The sequence below is a fragment of the Carettochelys insculpta genome, chromosome 8 (assembly GCF_033958435.1).
Source record: "Carettochelys insculpta isolate YL-2023 chromosome 8, ASM3395843v1, whole genome shotgun sequence".
In the NCBI taxonomy this organism is placed as follows: domain Eukaryota; kingdom Metazoa; phylum Chordata; order Testudines; family Carettochelyidae; genus Carettochelys; species Carettochelys insculpta.
The window spans coordinates 5,222,002-5,238,393 of record NC_134144.1 but is presented as its reverse complement, the minus strand read 5'-3'; positions in this window follow the sequence as shown (position 1 = coordinate 5,238,393).

Sequence of the window (16,392 nt, the reverse complement as noted above, 5' to 3'; positions counted from 1 at the left end):
TCTCCAAAGTACTTCCAGCAAACAATTTTTGTGGTCTGAAAGCTGAGCAGGGGCAGGGCACAGGCGGCCTTTCTTGTCTAGAATCCCTCCTGTCCTTCGACATACCACATGGGGGTAGTCGGGGCCCTGTCTCTGCCGTTACAGCCAGGCTGGACGTCTGTTTAGACCAGCCGCTCTGAACTTGTGCTCGGCAGGGGAGTTGCTCAGCTCTGCCTCAAACTCAGCCCTATGGCAAAATCTTTGGAATGCACTGATCGCTGTGAAAGCATTAAAGAACCTGCAAGGTTGCTGGCCTGGTTTTCTTGTGTGGGAGCGGAAGGAGGGACGGTGAATGTTGGAACAGTCCTGCTGCAGGCCAGGTGTCCGAACCCGTATTCTGCAATGCTCAGAACACTGCAGCCCTACTGTGTCCTGTGGCCCCCAGTGGAGGACGCTCCCAGCCTTGTGGGGCGGACGATCTACAGAGCATGAGTGCCGCTGGCCAACCCCCAGGCCTGCCATTCGCAAAGGGCCTCCGAAGGCCTGGGCCGGAGCTGCTGAGACTTGCAGTGCTACAGCCCAGACTTACCGGCACACCCAGGGAATGCCAGCAGTGGCATGAGCAAGGAAGTTCACAGCCCGCCAGCCTGTATGGTTACTGAGCGCTCCTACAGCTGCTGCCTAACAAACGCCTAGCGCTACAGCTTGTGTGACTGTAGCGCCCCTGCCCGCCCTGGGGGTGTGCTTAGGACTGTCAGCAAGGGGAGCCGGGCGGGGGGGGAAGTTCACGGCAAGATCAAGCCCCCCTCCAGTGCCCCAAGTTCTCCCTCCCTGTGCCAGCTCTTGTCAGAGGCTAGAGCATACTGGCACTTGAGGGCTGGCAAAATCTCTCGTCCAGCAGGACCGGGGCTGGTCTTGGACCAGAGAGCTGGGCCAGGAGGGCAACCACTTGGATGGGCTGGAGGACCAGCAAGCGTGGCTAGGGGTGGTGGGGGTGGAGGGAGCTAGGCACCTTTTTCGAAGGGGGGCCGGGGGTGCGGTGTCTGTCTCACTGCCTGGGCGGAGCATGTAATGGGCTCAGTCAGGGCTGGCTGAGGGTGAGAGCAGACAACTGCTGCAACCACCCATTAGGAAGCTGCTGGGATTCCCAACACCGGAGGCTGAACCCCCTGACTACACCACGGCAGCTCGGTCGACCCCGGGGCTGACCGGGATGTGGAGGTGCTTCCAGCAGGAGACTAAGGGTAGGAAGCCAACCAGTGGATGGGCTTGGGGAGAAACAGCTCTGAACCCAGCAAGAGCTACAATGGCTTACACCAGCTGAGGATGAATAATTCTATCTGATGCAGCAGAAAGCCTCTAAGGATACATCTATGCAGAAGCCTTAACCTGAAGTAAACTATTCTGCAATAGATTATTTCAAAATAATGCTCCTAGACCCAAAAATGCCTTTCGAAATAGCACTCCAAAATAGCACCTACGCACACAGAGCCTATTTAAAAATGGTGGATGCCTCATGGCTTATTTGAAATAGGTTCTATTCTCTGTCTTAACAGCATCCTTTTCAAAATAGGCGCCGTTCCTCATAGAATGAGATTGACCTATTTTGAAATTATGTCGAAAGAGCGGCTGTGTTGTGTAGCCTGGAGGATACTTATTTCAAAACAATGGCTGTCGTTTTGAAATAACGTTGCTGTGTAGACCTACCGTCAGGCAGTTTGCTCACTCCCCTGTGTTGGCGGCCTTATGGCGGAGGGACTAAAAAGAAGTTGTTCGTGAAGTAGGATGACCATGACGGGGGCACCAGGCGGGGCTGCCACCCAGCCACTTGTCTGAACTCTCTCCCCGCAACAGGGCTGGCTTTTCGTTATTCGTCTAGCATCCGAACAAGGCCTCTTGCTCTCCCCACCAAGAAACCTTTCTCTGTGTCCCACTGGGCTGTCAACTGCTGACTTTGTTCACCTTGCTAGGAACACCCTGTAGTATTTTCCCTCCATGCAAACACAACTCCCTTCTTCAGGTGAGGGGCGTTAGCCACCATGCGTAATCATGAACAACTCATAGGTGGTATTTCTCATCGTTCCTGGAGAGGCCTTTTCCTGCAAACAGGATCCTGGTGGCTACTTGTCAATCAAGGTACAGCTTTTTTTGAGGTGGTTTCAGTGTGCAATGTGCCTTGTCAGGCAAATGTAAGCTGCAAATGTCTTTGATCTGCGTAACATTTCTTTGGGTCCCTTGTACAGCCTTTGCTTGACCCAACATGCTACAGGTAACACTGGCGTGTTCTGCTTTGAGATTTTTGTGTCTTAAGTGCAATTCATGCACCCTCATTCGCACTTTCTACAGATCCACCAAGTTTACAGAATAATTGGGTTCTAGCTATGTATTTAACCAACGGGTTATATTCCCATCCATCACTGTCCTATGGCAGCATCTTTGATACCCTGAGCTCATTCAATATAACTCCTAACACGCTTCAGTACTGGGCTTCCTTTTTACACACAGTAGTCCTGCGTCACACACTAGGCTTTAGAACTGCACCCTAAAGCTACACACCAGAGCTGAGTATGTTTGGATGAGGAGAACTTTCTGACTGAATCGCACAACAGTCCTGGGCACCCATTTATTGGTCGAAAAATGACCAAAGTGTAGATGTTCAGGAGCCACGTGAGAACTGCTCAGGGCAAATATTTCAAACAGTATCAAAACAAAGTTTGCACCATTCTTCAAAGAGAAACAGCCGAGCTGGCTTTTATATTCAAATTCGGCACATTAACACGAGGTTTAAACCGGGATGGGAACTTTCTGAGTCACTGTAGGGGCTTGTCTGCATACTAGGCTTAATCTAATTCTTGACCTCCCCCCGCCACCCCTCCACTCTCTGATTTGCTCACCTTGATTATCTTTTTCTGATTTGTCCTCCTTGCTTACTGTTTTTGGTTCTCTGTGCCTTAAATATTGAGTCTGTTCTGGTCTGGCTATGGTCTGAAGAAGTGGGTCTGTCCCACGAAAGCTCACCTAATAAACTATTTTGCTTGTCTTTAAAGTGCTACTTGACTGCTTTTTGTTTTGATAGTGTATAGACTAGCACGGCTCCCTCTCTGTTACTATTTCAAGCAGTAGTGACTTTGTGTGTAGCTCCTGTAATCTGTGAGAGAGCACTAATATAGCTTGTTTTTTCCCATGCCTGGGGAGCAGTCATGTTCTTTCAATCAAGATTAAGGGTCTTTTTTAGATTAAAGATAGTAAAAAGAAAGCAAAAAAAGAGAGAAATCTCTGCTTCTCATTCCGGAAGAGCCTTCACCTTGTAGGCTCCTTCGGCTGCAACACTCCAAAACAGTCATAGCTACGGAGAGAAAATGATGTAGATGTAGTCTATCAAAACAAAAGAGCAGTCCAGTAGCACTTTAAAGACTAACAAAATAATTTATTAGGTGATGAACTTTCGTGGGGCAGACCCACTTCTCCAGACCATAGCCAGACCAGAACAGATGAAATATTTAGAGTCTGTTCTGGTCTGGCTATGGTCTGAAGAAGTGGGTCTGCCCCACAAAAGTTCATCACCTAATAAATTATTTTGTTAGTCTTTAAAGTGCTACTGGACTGCTCTTTTGTTTTGATAGTCATAGCTACGTGCGGCACAATACACATTAAAGTGATTGAAGTTCTGGCTGCTACTACTGACCTATGTCTGTCTCCGACAAATATACCTTTAGCAAAAATTGGCATTTGTCATGTCATTATGTCACACGCTTGGTTGTACGCATGCACATTCACCATTACTAGGCCAGGTTAGTTGATGAGAGTTCTGGGTGGTATCTACCCTTCACAGTCACTCACTTCAATGCTCAACTCAGCTTGCTTAGGCCTCGTCTACACTGGGGAAAATGTCTGTCTTAGGTACACAACTCCAGCTGTGTGAGTACCTGGAGTCGGTGTGTTAGGTCGAGTTGTGGGGTCTCCTTTGGGGTGAGTCAATGGGAGAAACTCTCCCATCGTCTCCTCTTACTCTTCTCGTGCTGATGGAGTCCTGTAGTCCAATGAGAGTTTGATCAGCAGTCAATGTAGTGGGTCTTTATTGGACCCAATAAATTGATCCACCAGGAGATGGAGCTCTACGTTGTTGATCTCCAGATGAACATAGAGAAGTGTTATCCGGATCCAGCAGCAGGTTTGTGTCTTTTGACTTTTCCCCTTGGAAATGTGAAATATTTAAAGTAAACAGAAATGGTTCCCACCCTTGGCAAAAGAGATATAAAGGTGGGAAACCAAGCAATAGAGGCAGCTGCCAGATACCAGGGCACCCCTGCTTATCGCCCAAGATAACTTATGGAAACATCTCTGACTAGACAGGGGGAGGATCAGGCCCAAGTTGGGAGGCTCCTTAGCATGGGAGGAAACATGATTAGAACTAATGTTTGGGTCGGAAATTACATGTAACAAGTTTCTTCGGGTATTAAGCTTAGCTGGCATGTTTTGTTGTATTTTCCTTAGTAACTTATTTTGATCTATTACTTGTAACCACTTAAATCCTCCCTTTTTAAACTTAATAAAATCACTTTTGTTTATCGAATAACGCTGGGTAAACAACTGTGACTGGATGTGGCTCTCTCTCTTTCATTGATAAAGGGACATATCAATACCACGCTGGTACTGCGGGAGTTAACCCCGCTTACTTAGCTGAGGAGACTCCGCCCCCTCAGCTCTGCTGGGCATGCTCCAGCTAGAGGCCAGGTATAAAAGTCTCCAGAGCAGCTCAGTTGGGTTGCCCCCCCAGAAGAGTTAATCTGCCCTTGCGGGAGTAAAACCTGTCTCCTGGTGCCTCTGCCCCACCTCTTTCCTACTGTAGGACTGGAGTTCGAGGGGATTGAGGTGTGTCGTCTTTTCTTTTTCTTTTAACTCCAGCTTCTCAGTTGGGAGCCACATCTGTGAAGGTGTTTTCCTCCTTCACACTGGTGCATAGCCCCTGACTGATTTTCTGTGGTCAGTGGCCCCTGACCCCAAAAAGGTTCCCCACCCCAGTTTTATCTCCTAGGAGCAGTCTTTAATGCCAAATGCTCCAGCCCATCTCGGTTAACTTCTCTTCCTGCCCACCCTGCAAAGAAATCCATTGGGAGTGGGTTGCCTACGTGCGTGTGAGGATCTAGGATTGTTGCAGCCTTGCTGGATGGCTTGTTGTTTGTTTGCCCCTTGAAACTGCAAGTCACTACTGTCGTCCTACAGCAAAAGCCAAAGCAGAATTATAATAGGCAAGAGGTCAGTGAGGTCTACGTTGTTTCTGTCCTGTTGATACTCTCCCCACTCGCCCAGTATGGCTGCAGGACTAGTGTGTTCTCATTTCTAGCATCTTCCAGCTTTTTTCACACGTTGGCTACATCTCTGAGCGGCAGCCGCTTCAGCCTTCGCTCCCTGTTTGGACTGTGAACTGGGCCCACTGCCACTTTCAGTTGCGCGGCAACTGGGGGCTCTCATCCAATGTTTGAAATCTATTGGAAGGCAAACTAAAGCAAGGGCTGATGGATGAGTTCGCTGGCTAATGTGGCTGAATTTCATTTGCAAGGCACGAAGACCCACACCAGGCAGGAAAACCATTAAGTTAAAACAAGTAATTAACTGGGAAACATTCAAGAGAGAGCGCGACTTACTGAAATGTTGCCTTGTGCTAATCAGTGGATAAGACCATATAAATTGCTACAGTCCTGTGGTGTGATGGGAGGAACGGCAGTCTTTTATCATCAAATGTAACGGAGACCTTCCATCAGATGGAAGAACTCTTAAGCCAGAGGTTGCCTGGTTTCTAATGAAGACAGCACAAAAGCAAATTTAAACAGCTATATCCTTCAAAGTTATCTCAGCTGTTCTTTAGTGTACTGAGCAAATGTATGGTTTTATTAACTCCCACTAGAAAGAGAATTAGGTCATAAATGACAAAGGTATATGCATGCAGGAGGGTACCATGGGGCTAGAATTTACATCAGAAAAAGCTCTATTTGCATTAATCATAATTTCGATAGGTCCCACTGTGATGGGCCCCCCCGCCCATAAGACTAAATGAGGTTAAAGAGGCCAGGTTGGTTTATTCACTCCATAGGCTGCATCTGGAGGAGGAGCCAGGGAGCAGGGAGTTGATGGCAAGCAGGAAGAGGAGGGGGCTTTGTTCCCAGCTGCCTGGCTCTAAACAGGGCTTGTTGGGAGGAAAGGGCGTCCCTCCTTGGGAAGACAAAGGGCTGTTTGGAAGCTGCAGGGGCTTGGAGGTAGCCGTCAGTACTTGGGAAGAAGAGTGCTTGGGAGTGGCTGTGTGGCTGGTCCCTGGACTGGAACCTGAAGCAGTGGTGGGGCTGGATTTCCCTACCTGCCACCTAGGGTGGGGTAGAGATTTGAGGTGAAGTTGATAGGAAGACTGTCTGAGTCACTGTGGGAGTGATAGAGGACTGAACCCTGGAAGGGGGCAGTGCCGAGTGACCTGGCTGAGGGCTCAGTCACACAGAGGACACTGTGGGAGTGATATAGGACTGAACACTGGAAGGGGGCCCAGTCACACAGGACACTGTGGTTCCAGGGATGAAAGAGGAGCAGCACCCTTTACAGAAAGGGAGAAATCAGCGTGATCATGTCTGACCACAGGAAGGGGTGTTAATTGTGAAATAATCCCAAGAGTGACCAGTTCTTACACATGGTGAGTGGCCTGTCCTGTGACAAATACACCGCTAAGCACATTGATTTCTCTCTTCAGTTCTGCTGGCTGGTCCGAAATTTCTGATACAAACTTTGTTTGGTTTGAAACCAAACATGCTATTTGGTTTGTTTGGGTTGACAAATGGGAAATATTTCATTTGAGTCAAACGAAATCCGTCAAGTGTCGCATTGAAATGATAAAGTGAATCAGTATTTTCAACTTTTTACCTCTAAAAAAAAAAAAAAAATCACCACCACAAAAACAGCTTTTTGATATTTGGATTTGTTCTCAGGGGGTTTGAAGCCAAAACTGTGCCAAATTCAATCCAGTATTTTTTTCAGTGACAGAGATAACAATCTTGATAACAATTTTACTGATTTGTCAACCTGGATAACAATTTTTGGACTTCTGCTCTTTATATATTGAGTCTGCTCTGGTAAGGCTGTGAGCTGAAGCTCATTACCTCATAAATTATTTTGTTAGTCTTTAAAGCGCTACATGACAGCTTTTTTGTTTTGACGGTATTTATTTCATTGGCCCAAAATCCATTTTCAGCAAATTTAATGTGTGCAGTTTTAGTACCTTTCCTCTACAGGCCATAGAATTGACTCGTGAGCTATATACTTGGCTGTAGTGTATTTCACCTGTTCTTCCAATGAAATAAACAGGCGGTCAGAAGGAACACTTCAAATAAGAATAGAATAGCACTGGAAAAGACAAATGGTCTTCTTGGGCTGCGCTGCTATTGAGCACACGATGCCGTGTGTTTTGTGGCTTGGGGCTGCAGCTGTCAGATTCTAAATGGGATGTGGAGTTGGAAGTCTAGATTTACTCTGCTGGAACAGTGGTTTTTCAAACTACAGCTTGCGATCCCCTACTGAGTCATGGAATGTCAGATGCCTTGTTGCAGGGTAACTGAGTGCCAGGTAGGTTGCTTTGGCATGACCACGCTCTGCTCCAGAAATGGTCAGCAGCAGGTCTGGTCCCTAAGTGGTGTGCCTCAGGACTCCACATGCTGCCATGCCCCTTAGCACCGGCTCCACTCTGGGCATGAGCCAACGAGAGCTGAGAGAGGGTGGTGCCTGAGGGAGAGCCATGTGCAAAGCCACTGACACATCTCTGCTAGAGCATTTGAGTTACTGCTAGCCGGTTACAGGCCACAGCATGGTCCTCAGTGCTAGAAGAGGGAGAAATCCTTCCTGAGAACCAACCACCTGCCCCAACCTCATCCCCAGTCCCATACCAGAGCCTGCACCCTCAGATAGAGCCCTCACTCCCTGCCCCTTCCTACACCCCAACCCCTTCTGCTCCAGCCCCAGCCCAGAGCCTGCTCTCTAGTAACAAGGTAATGTTGGATCATGAATATCAACAATTTTATTCAACTGGGTTGGAGGGGGTGGGGAGTTCAAAAACCACCAAGTTAGGATGCACTATAAGGAAATAAGCAAAGCTGTAACTAGCATGACAGCAGGCACAGGTCTTCCTGATCACTTGGTTCCTTTCCCCACAACTTTAGTTTTTATCTTTTCAGCTTGTTTGGTGTCCCCTTTCCTATGAGTCTTGCATTTGCAAAGCACCTGGCACAGCTGCCAGGTAATGATGGTAGTAGGGCTGAACAGAAATAAATCCTCGTCTTCAGGAAGGAGCAATCTGTGGACCAGAATAATAGTTCTGGGGTCTGAGGCCACCCCATCATGGTGGTATCTGAGCAACGTGTGACTAAAATCTTCTACTGGACCAACTCCTCTGTTGATGGGAGAAACAAGCTTTCACACTTCAGGCCTGGTAAAGGTATTTTATAGCTGTGAAGTTCTGAGTACCTTTCCCATACTCAAGGACAGCTTTTCTCTCACCTACAGAAGATGGCCCAATAAAACATCATTTCACCCACCTTTTTGTCTCTGTAACAGCCTGGGATTAACATGGTAACAACAATGCTGCAGGTGACTAACCTCTACAGCAGTCTGTTCTGTTCCATAAAGGCAGAACTATGTGTGCAGTTATTTTATTTTTATTTCTGTACTCTGCTCCGTATCTCTACATTAAAGAAATCTAGTCTAACTGATGAGAACTAGAGGCCAGAGTTCTCCAATTTCTCAGGAGTCTTACAGAGTTGACAGCAGCGAGACTTCCGAAGAAAAATCCACAAAAATGTTACCTTTACTGATTATGCATTATGCATGTGTCATAGGTAACTTCTGCCTGCAATACTCTCATTGAAACAGAGATTCTTCACGTGTTCAGAAATGACAACTGTCACTGACCGGGACATTTCGCAGGAATATTTGACACTGGCGGGTTAATATCAATAGTTGATCACTGTTTCTGTATGAATATATTGCTTTAGCAGTTGTGTGTATGACAGGGAGCACTGTGCCTGTGTTTGAGGATTAAATAAGGTGCATACAGCAAAACAAAGGATTGTTGCTGGCCTTTCCCCACAGATTTCAATAGCAATTACGAATACTGTATGCAACTTATTATTCTTAAAGACTTAACACAGTAGCTCCCACAGCTCCTTTTGCGCTGGTTGTTATACGGAGTAAGAGGCCGTCTGTCACTATGCTCAGGTTACTGATAGGCCTCTGGGTACTGCTAAATCCATGGGGGGGTCTTCTCTGTGCTGGATTAAGCCATCCAATCGGTCTGAGCTGGAAGGCTCTCGTTCCCAGGGTTGTTCTGGTACAGTCACTTCCTGTGGGAGGGGTGACTTTCTAGAGGGCAATTGCCATGAAGTTTTCCCAGGATTCCTCCTGGGAGCTGTGCAGCTGGTGTCTGCTCTTATCCAGAGCTGCCCACTGTCTGGCACTTCTGACCTTTTAAAGCCTCGTATTCCAGCCCTGTGAAACAATTAACAGCTCTGGAGGGGTAGGACCAACATGGCCAGAGCAGATCTTTAAACCAGTGTGGGCTTTATACACTCTGCAGTCCATGCCCTTGGGGGTGACAGTCTAGAATCCAAATCTGAGACTCACTCCTGCGAGTAACTTTGGACAGGGGATTAGTGTCACTGAACTTAGTTTGTTTCTTATTTACCCGTCTGACTGCTGAGACATCCTTACGTATATAGGGGTTTGCAGGGTTGTGGCCTAGGATAGCACGTGTACTGGTTGAAACTCTGTTTGCGAAATAGTGAAGACCAACATAAGAACACAAGAACAGCCAGACTGGGTCAGACCAAAGGTCCATCTAGCCCAGCATCCTGTCTTCTGACCGTGGTCCATGCCTGCTGCCCCAGAGGGAGTGAACAGAACAGGTAGTCCTTGACTGATCCCTCTCCTGTCACCCATTTCCAGGATCTGGCAAACAGACTAGGAACACCATTCCTCCCATCGTGGCTAATAGCCATTGTCATTTCCTGCCTTGTGTAGCTTTAGCGTATGGCAGGAATCCTATGGTTCAAAATCTGGTTCCCAGACCAGTTTTTGGGAAAATCTTGATGTCCCAAGACGGAGTCCAGTGTCTTGTTCCCTGGTCATATATCACAGTAGCCGTTACTTACTGCTTGTTTGGAGTGCTCTCAAAAAGAGGTAGTTTATATGTCACCTTGTGAGCCTAAGGACTGTTTACCTCGAGGCTCATTACCCTGAATAGCCCCTTCTGAACTGGCTATCTAGACTGAAAGTATCTTTTCTATATGCTAACGATTTTCACAGATCAAACTTTTCCAGTGACACCTCACGTGACCCGCTTTGTATCCAATACATAGTTTTGCTGTCACAAACAACGAGCAGTCCTGTAGCACCTTAGAAACTAACCAGTTTATTAGGCCATGTGCTTTCATGGGTTCAGATGAGGAAGAAGGTCTTGCTCGTGACCCAATGAACTGGTTAGTTTCTAAGGTGCAACAGGAGTGCTTGTTGGCGAAGCTACAGGCTAACGCAGCTACCCCTCGGAGATAGTAACAGAGAGGAAGCCGTGCTAGTCTATACACTATCAAAACAAAAAGCAGTCAAGTAGCACTTTAAAGACTAGCAAAATAATTTATTAGGTGAGCTTTTGTGGGACAGACCCACTTCTTCCAAGTTATACTATAATATAATAATATTACTATCCAAAATATGGGATGCAGTGATTTGCTGCTGCTCTGTCTAGACCTCTGTTCCCTGGCCAGGAACACTGTTCAGTTCCCCATCTGTACCTCGAAGGAAATTGCTTCACACCTTTTGTCTATTCAGTTCTTCAAGGCATAGATCACATCTCATTTTGTGTCTGTACAGTGGCTAATCTAGTAAGGCCTCTGTCTCCATATGGGCATCATTTTAACACTATATTGAGTTATTGTTCAGATTTAGTTTATAATTCGTATTTAACAAATACTGTGTTTATTACTTCAGAGGGTTTTAATTTCAGTTTCTTTTAGGAAGGTCTTTTCTTGCTGCCCTGCTGAATACTCAGTCAGGAGTGACTGACACATGCAATATTTTGTACATAACCTTTTCTACTGCTACAGTAACAATCTAAATCTCCACTTCAGATAACTGCTTTCAACTTTATAGCACCAGACAATAAATCTGACAGCAGCCTGAGCTAATCTTTCTGAGAGGAAAAACTGTAGATTAAAAAAAACAGCTTGCCATTTCTAACAAAAGAGATGACTGTGTGGCAGAGGAAACATCAGAATAATTTAAGAGTGGGACATTTTTTTGAGCAGGGTGTTTGAAAGCCCAAAAGGTGTCAGTCAGCTATGTTTGTCCTTCAGGACTTTGAAGAAGAGTAATGTGATACAGATTTGAGAAAATGGGATTAAATTTCAAAGCTGCACATAGATGTCCTTGAGGCATATAAAATCATCCTACAATAATAAGAAGGGTTCCATCTGAGTTTTCTGAAATGATTTCTTGCTTCTGGTAGACAAAGCCCCTCAGTCCTCAGAGTGTAATATTAGTCTAGTTGTTTTAGTGAGGGTGTGCAAAAAAATCACCCGTTAACTTTTCTGAAACTTTGAACTCTGGTGAATTGGTGGCAGTCAGCTGCTGAATAATGAACTCTTCACTAATGATTGTCAAATAATTAGCATCTTTGAGCTTCGAGGGTGCATTTTGATTTGTGGCAGGAGTTGTGTTAATTCAGGAAAGACTGGCTCAAAACGGCAGTCAAGCAGCTGTAAATTCTATAAGGACAATTTCATAGCAACCATTGCCTAAGTTTTACAAAGGGCAAAATACCCGGGGAAGCATGAGAGGGAGCTGAAGGCAAGGGGCAGTCCAAAGAGCCCTGTGGTCCTTCTGTGTATTGAGCAGGCATTGTGGGAACTGCTGTGGAGGCCATGGTGGGCATTTGTGGAGTTATCTTTTTCTTGAATGCATACATACTCATTGGAAACCTCTCATTGGGATGCTGTGTCCTCCATTCTTATTTCCCTCGCTTTTGGGGGTGGGGTGGGGAAAGCCTGGTGGAAATTGCCCCAGCCTTGCCAAACTGGCCTTCATTTTATGCTCCTCAGACAGGCACATTTTAGTCGGTCTCTGTTTGTGGACGGAAATGGGTCTTCTCCACTTTTCTTATCAGCTTGTGCACTGTTCTTGCTGCCCCCACTCCTTAGACTTACTTGTAGGTCCCAGTGGAAAGAAATGCTAGTTAAGAATGATAGCTGTGTACCATCCAACCATGCCAAGGACTGCAACAGAAGTAACCATCCCAGCATGCTCCTGTAAGGCACTTTCTCACTGGACTAGCGATGCTAAGAGCATGCAGGTAGAATTAGCACCCAGCGTGTATAAGAAGCAGTAGGGCTGTTGGTGGGTAGTGATTGTAACGGGACAAAGCTTATGTATTGTAGACAAATGGGAGTTTTGAGAACTTCTCTTTGAAGCGCGCCCCCCGCAAGCAAGGGAAAGGAGTTTTACTTGGGATATAATGAGGGGAAAGGCTAACAAGCGTGCCTTAGTCATACACATTGAGGAATTCAAGGAACGGCTTGCGTGATCCCCATGGATGAGTCTGAGGAATGAAGAGGTGGTGTGAACCTACATGTGGGTTAGGTGTAATGTGTAGCTGAGTATGTGTACAGGTCACAGCTCTGCTGAGCCCTCACAGGACAGGTGTGCTTACACATGCATGGGCCTACGCACAGCAGCTACGCAGGCCATGCACTTAACTTTAGAGGTCCCCAGTTGTTACCACCATGGCAGTCACTGCTTCAAAACAGGACTGCCAGGCTCAAGGACTTATTCAATGGCTTATGAACATGCCTAACATTTTTCTCAAACCCTCTGTTATGTGGATGGACGTAGGGGAGTGGCCAAGGCCAGAAGGAGGTATGGTAGAGCAAAGGAAAAGGGATTATTATGTGATGATACCTAAGCACCTTTCCAAAACCTAATGGAAGCATTTGATGGGATACAAAAGCTCTGCCTACAGCCCCCCGCAAACCTGCCATCTGTCTCCACCAGCACAGTCTGCTACAAAAAATTTTGCAAATCTAGCACGGAGATGCCCTTATGCACCAATTCCTCTTCCAGTGTAGTCTTGTCTGCTGTCTCCACTGCTCTGTCTGGATCCTAAGACCCTAGCAATGTCTCGGACATCCCCACCTTGTCCGCCTGGTTCACAGAGACAATGGCCATTCTTCAGTTCTGCACTGCAAGGCAGTGCTGTGTTTATCCAGCAGCTCCTCAAGCTGCATGGAGGGGCAAGTTACAGGGATTCAGTCTTGCGAATAACCGTGCGCCCACGTTTGCTGCTGTCAGCTGGGACTTACAGTTGGCCTGGAGCTGGTTACATTGAACCTTTTGCCCTTGGATCTTTCCTCAGCACTGTTTGCCCCCCGTGAATGAGGCCTGCCTTGGTTATACTTGCAGCCACCTGATAATATGTGGAATAACTGAATTCAACTAGACTTGGGTTGCTTCAGCTTCCCCAGAGGGCCACATTTGTCCCATGTCAGCAGCTGGCCAAGCCCTCCTGGGAAGGTCCACGCTGAGATGTGCGTTCAACAGCAGCAGAGTGGAGTCGGGGAAAGCCGCTGTCCTGGAAATTGAGTTCCCGTGTGTGCTCCTTGTATGGCTCTGAGGCTTTCCTCAAACTTACACCCTTGGGTAGGTGCCCGGGTAGTAAACAAGAGGGCACCAGAGCAGTGTTTGGTGTGCTGTGGAAAGGCTCTTCATACTGACGGGGCCATTAAACCAGCAATCTATCCACATGGATGCAGTGGAGATGGCCTGGTGAAGGACCACGTTGTGCTTGGTGTAAGTCCAATGCAATTGGTATAATGGCCCATACACCCCAGGGAGCATGGATGCAAGCTGTGGTGTAGGCATGCCAAATATCCCTAGCATAGACAAGGCCCAGTCGTGCTTCTTTTTTTTTTTTTATGTAAGTGAATCCCCTATGACCTTCAGTCTGATTGCAACGATGGATTGTAAGCTCAGGCCCTGAGCATGTAAAACGGGACTGGCACAGATTCTGCCTTTGGTGTCTGAGTGCTCCCAGGAGGATGATTCACAGTTTCTGCTGAGCTTTCTCTGGCTACAGAATTCTTTTCTTTCCTTTGTTCCTCCCACTTCTTCCTTTTTTCTTTCAGCCTTTTGAGGAATGGCTCAAATCCAGCCAATTCTTTTTGGATTTGTCTCTTAAATTAGAGCAGTGGCTGTAAGCCTGCAATCACATAAAACAGAATAGGGCAGGTTTCTTCAGGCTTTCCTGTCTGTCAGGTGGCCTCAAAGGCCCTGGGGTGTCCCAACGTTTGTATCTAACAGCTTGGATAAAGCAAGCCTGTTTTCAATACAAATTGGATCAGGGTGTAACAAATCCAGAATCAGTCAAGTATCTTAGCTTTAGATCCCTAGTTAAAGATCTTTCTTTGGCTGGTTTGGTTGCCTCAGGGATTAGCTGTCTCCAGAGAAGACAGTTTATTATAATGCTGCTTTCATATGCTTGTGTGCTGTATGTCTTACAGTATGCCCATTAGGAGAACCATCTCCTCATCAAATTGAACCACTCTAGTTTGGTAACCTCAGAACCTGATCGGTGATGGCCCATGGGAGGTCAATATTGTCTAGCAGCATTACCAGCACTTCCACTGCCTACTGGGCTCTTGGAAGATACTTGGAGGTAAATTACAGCTAAGCAACAGCACAGAGCCCTGAGAGCCAGGACTGGTGATGGAAACAAACTTTATGGGGCCACAGGAAACTTGGCCACACCCACAACTGGACATCTGGCTAACTAAAACCATGCTGGACTAGAGAGGTTTAACCTCTAGGTTTCCTTTATGCCTCCCTCTTTTGCACTTTGAACCAAACAGGTAGAGCTCCTGTGACATAGTATGAAAATATGGTAAGGAACGAAGAGCCACATTCCTTAACCATGGGGGAATCTGAATAAAACAATATCTTCCTCCCCCAGAGCTTTGAGTCTAACTGAAGATTATGGTCATTTTTATTTGTATATGGACCAGAAATATCTAGTACTTGAACACTGCCAAGTAAGAGATGTCAACCCACCCTGCCGGTGCACATCAGTATCCAAAAGATCCAATTTATTGGGATCCAAGTAACTTTCTGTTTTTTGTTTTAGACTCACTAGCAGAAGTTGTCTGATCGTCTGACTCACATCAAAGCATATATTTCATTTGCATCCCATCTTCTCCAGGAGATTGAAATGCACCAGTGGGGTAAGATGAGCCAAATAACATTGCTTGAAGTTTGCATGGGCTAACAAGAGGAGGCAAGTGTAATTATTCACCAAGCCCCAGGAGGTGGCTCAATGGGTCTAGGTGAAAGCTGGTTGGGAATTTTTTAACATTCAAATGCCATGTGCATTTTGGTGCTTGTTTTCATTTGGATTTTTTGATTTTGGTCAGAATACCAATTAATCAGAACTAATCCTTTTCGAAGCTTTGGAATGCACTGATGCTGGCAGGATTCAAACCTGTTTTTCCCACCCAAATATCCTAATCATTGGGCCGTCGGCTATTCTCGGGTAAAGGCTCTCTTTTTTGATTGCTTCTAGTTTTGGTGGGTTTTTGTTTGTTTCTTGTGGGAATTTTTCAGAAGGTCTCAGTGCAAAATCTTCCAGTCCAGGTCTACTCTAGATGTGCAGGAAGAAAGATAACGTCAAATGACATGAAATCTCACTCTTGACTGTTTCTCCTGTTAAAACTATGTTGTGAAGATATCTCGTAGAGTTCCCAGATAAGTCCAAGCCAATTTCCATTCCTCCCGCTAATAGGACCTGCCTGCAGTTTTTGTTTTAGCATTGTTCCAGACAGAGGAATGATTCAAGAATGTTGGTTATCAGCTGATGAGCTGTTAGCTCTTTTGACTTCAGGGCTAGTAGGTTCTGACTGACTAGAAATTGATGATGGAGTCTAGTATTTGAGGCAATCTTGTTTGCAAGGAATGTACGAAGTCCTGGAGGAACCAGAAACCACATGGCATAGTTTCTTTGCTGACAGCTTCAAGCCTCATTAGCTGGCCAGCAGCCCTTCCTGCTCTATTTTCGTGGTCCTAAACCATACTAGTCCAGTCTCTTTCTTGGTCTGTCTTTCTTTAGCTTGTCCTGTGTTTCTCTCCTGGAACAGGAATACACTTTAAAAAACAGCCCTCTCAGCCAAGTCCTTAGCTCTTGCATTTAAAAAACCCTCAACTGGTTGGCTGGTTCATCTGTGTGGGATCGAGTTCTCTTCAGAAAATAGTGAGAATGCATATTCAAAATTGCAAAGGTTTGGTTCCAGCAGTATCATTTGCAAAGAGGCTTTTTGATAGAACCAAAGCTTGTATGCAAGTTTAGAA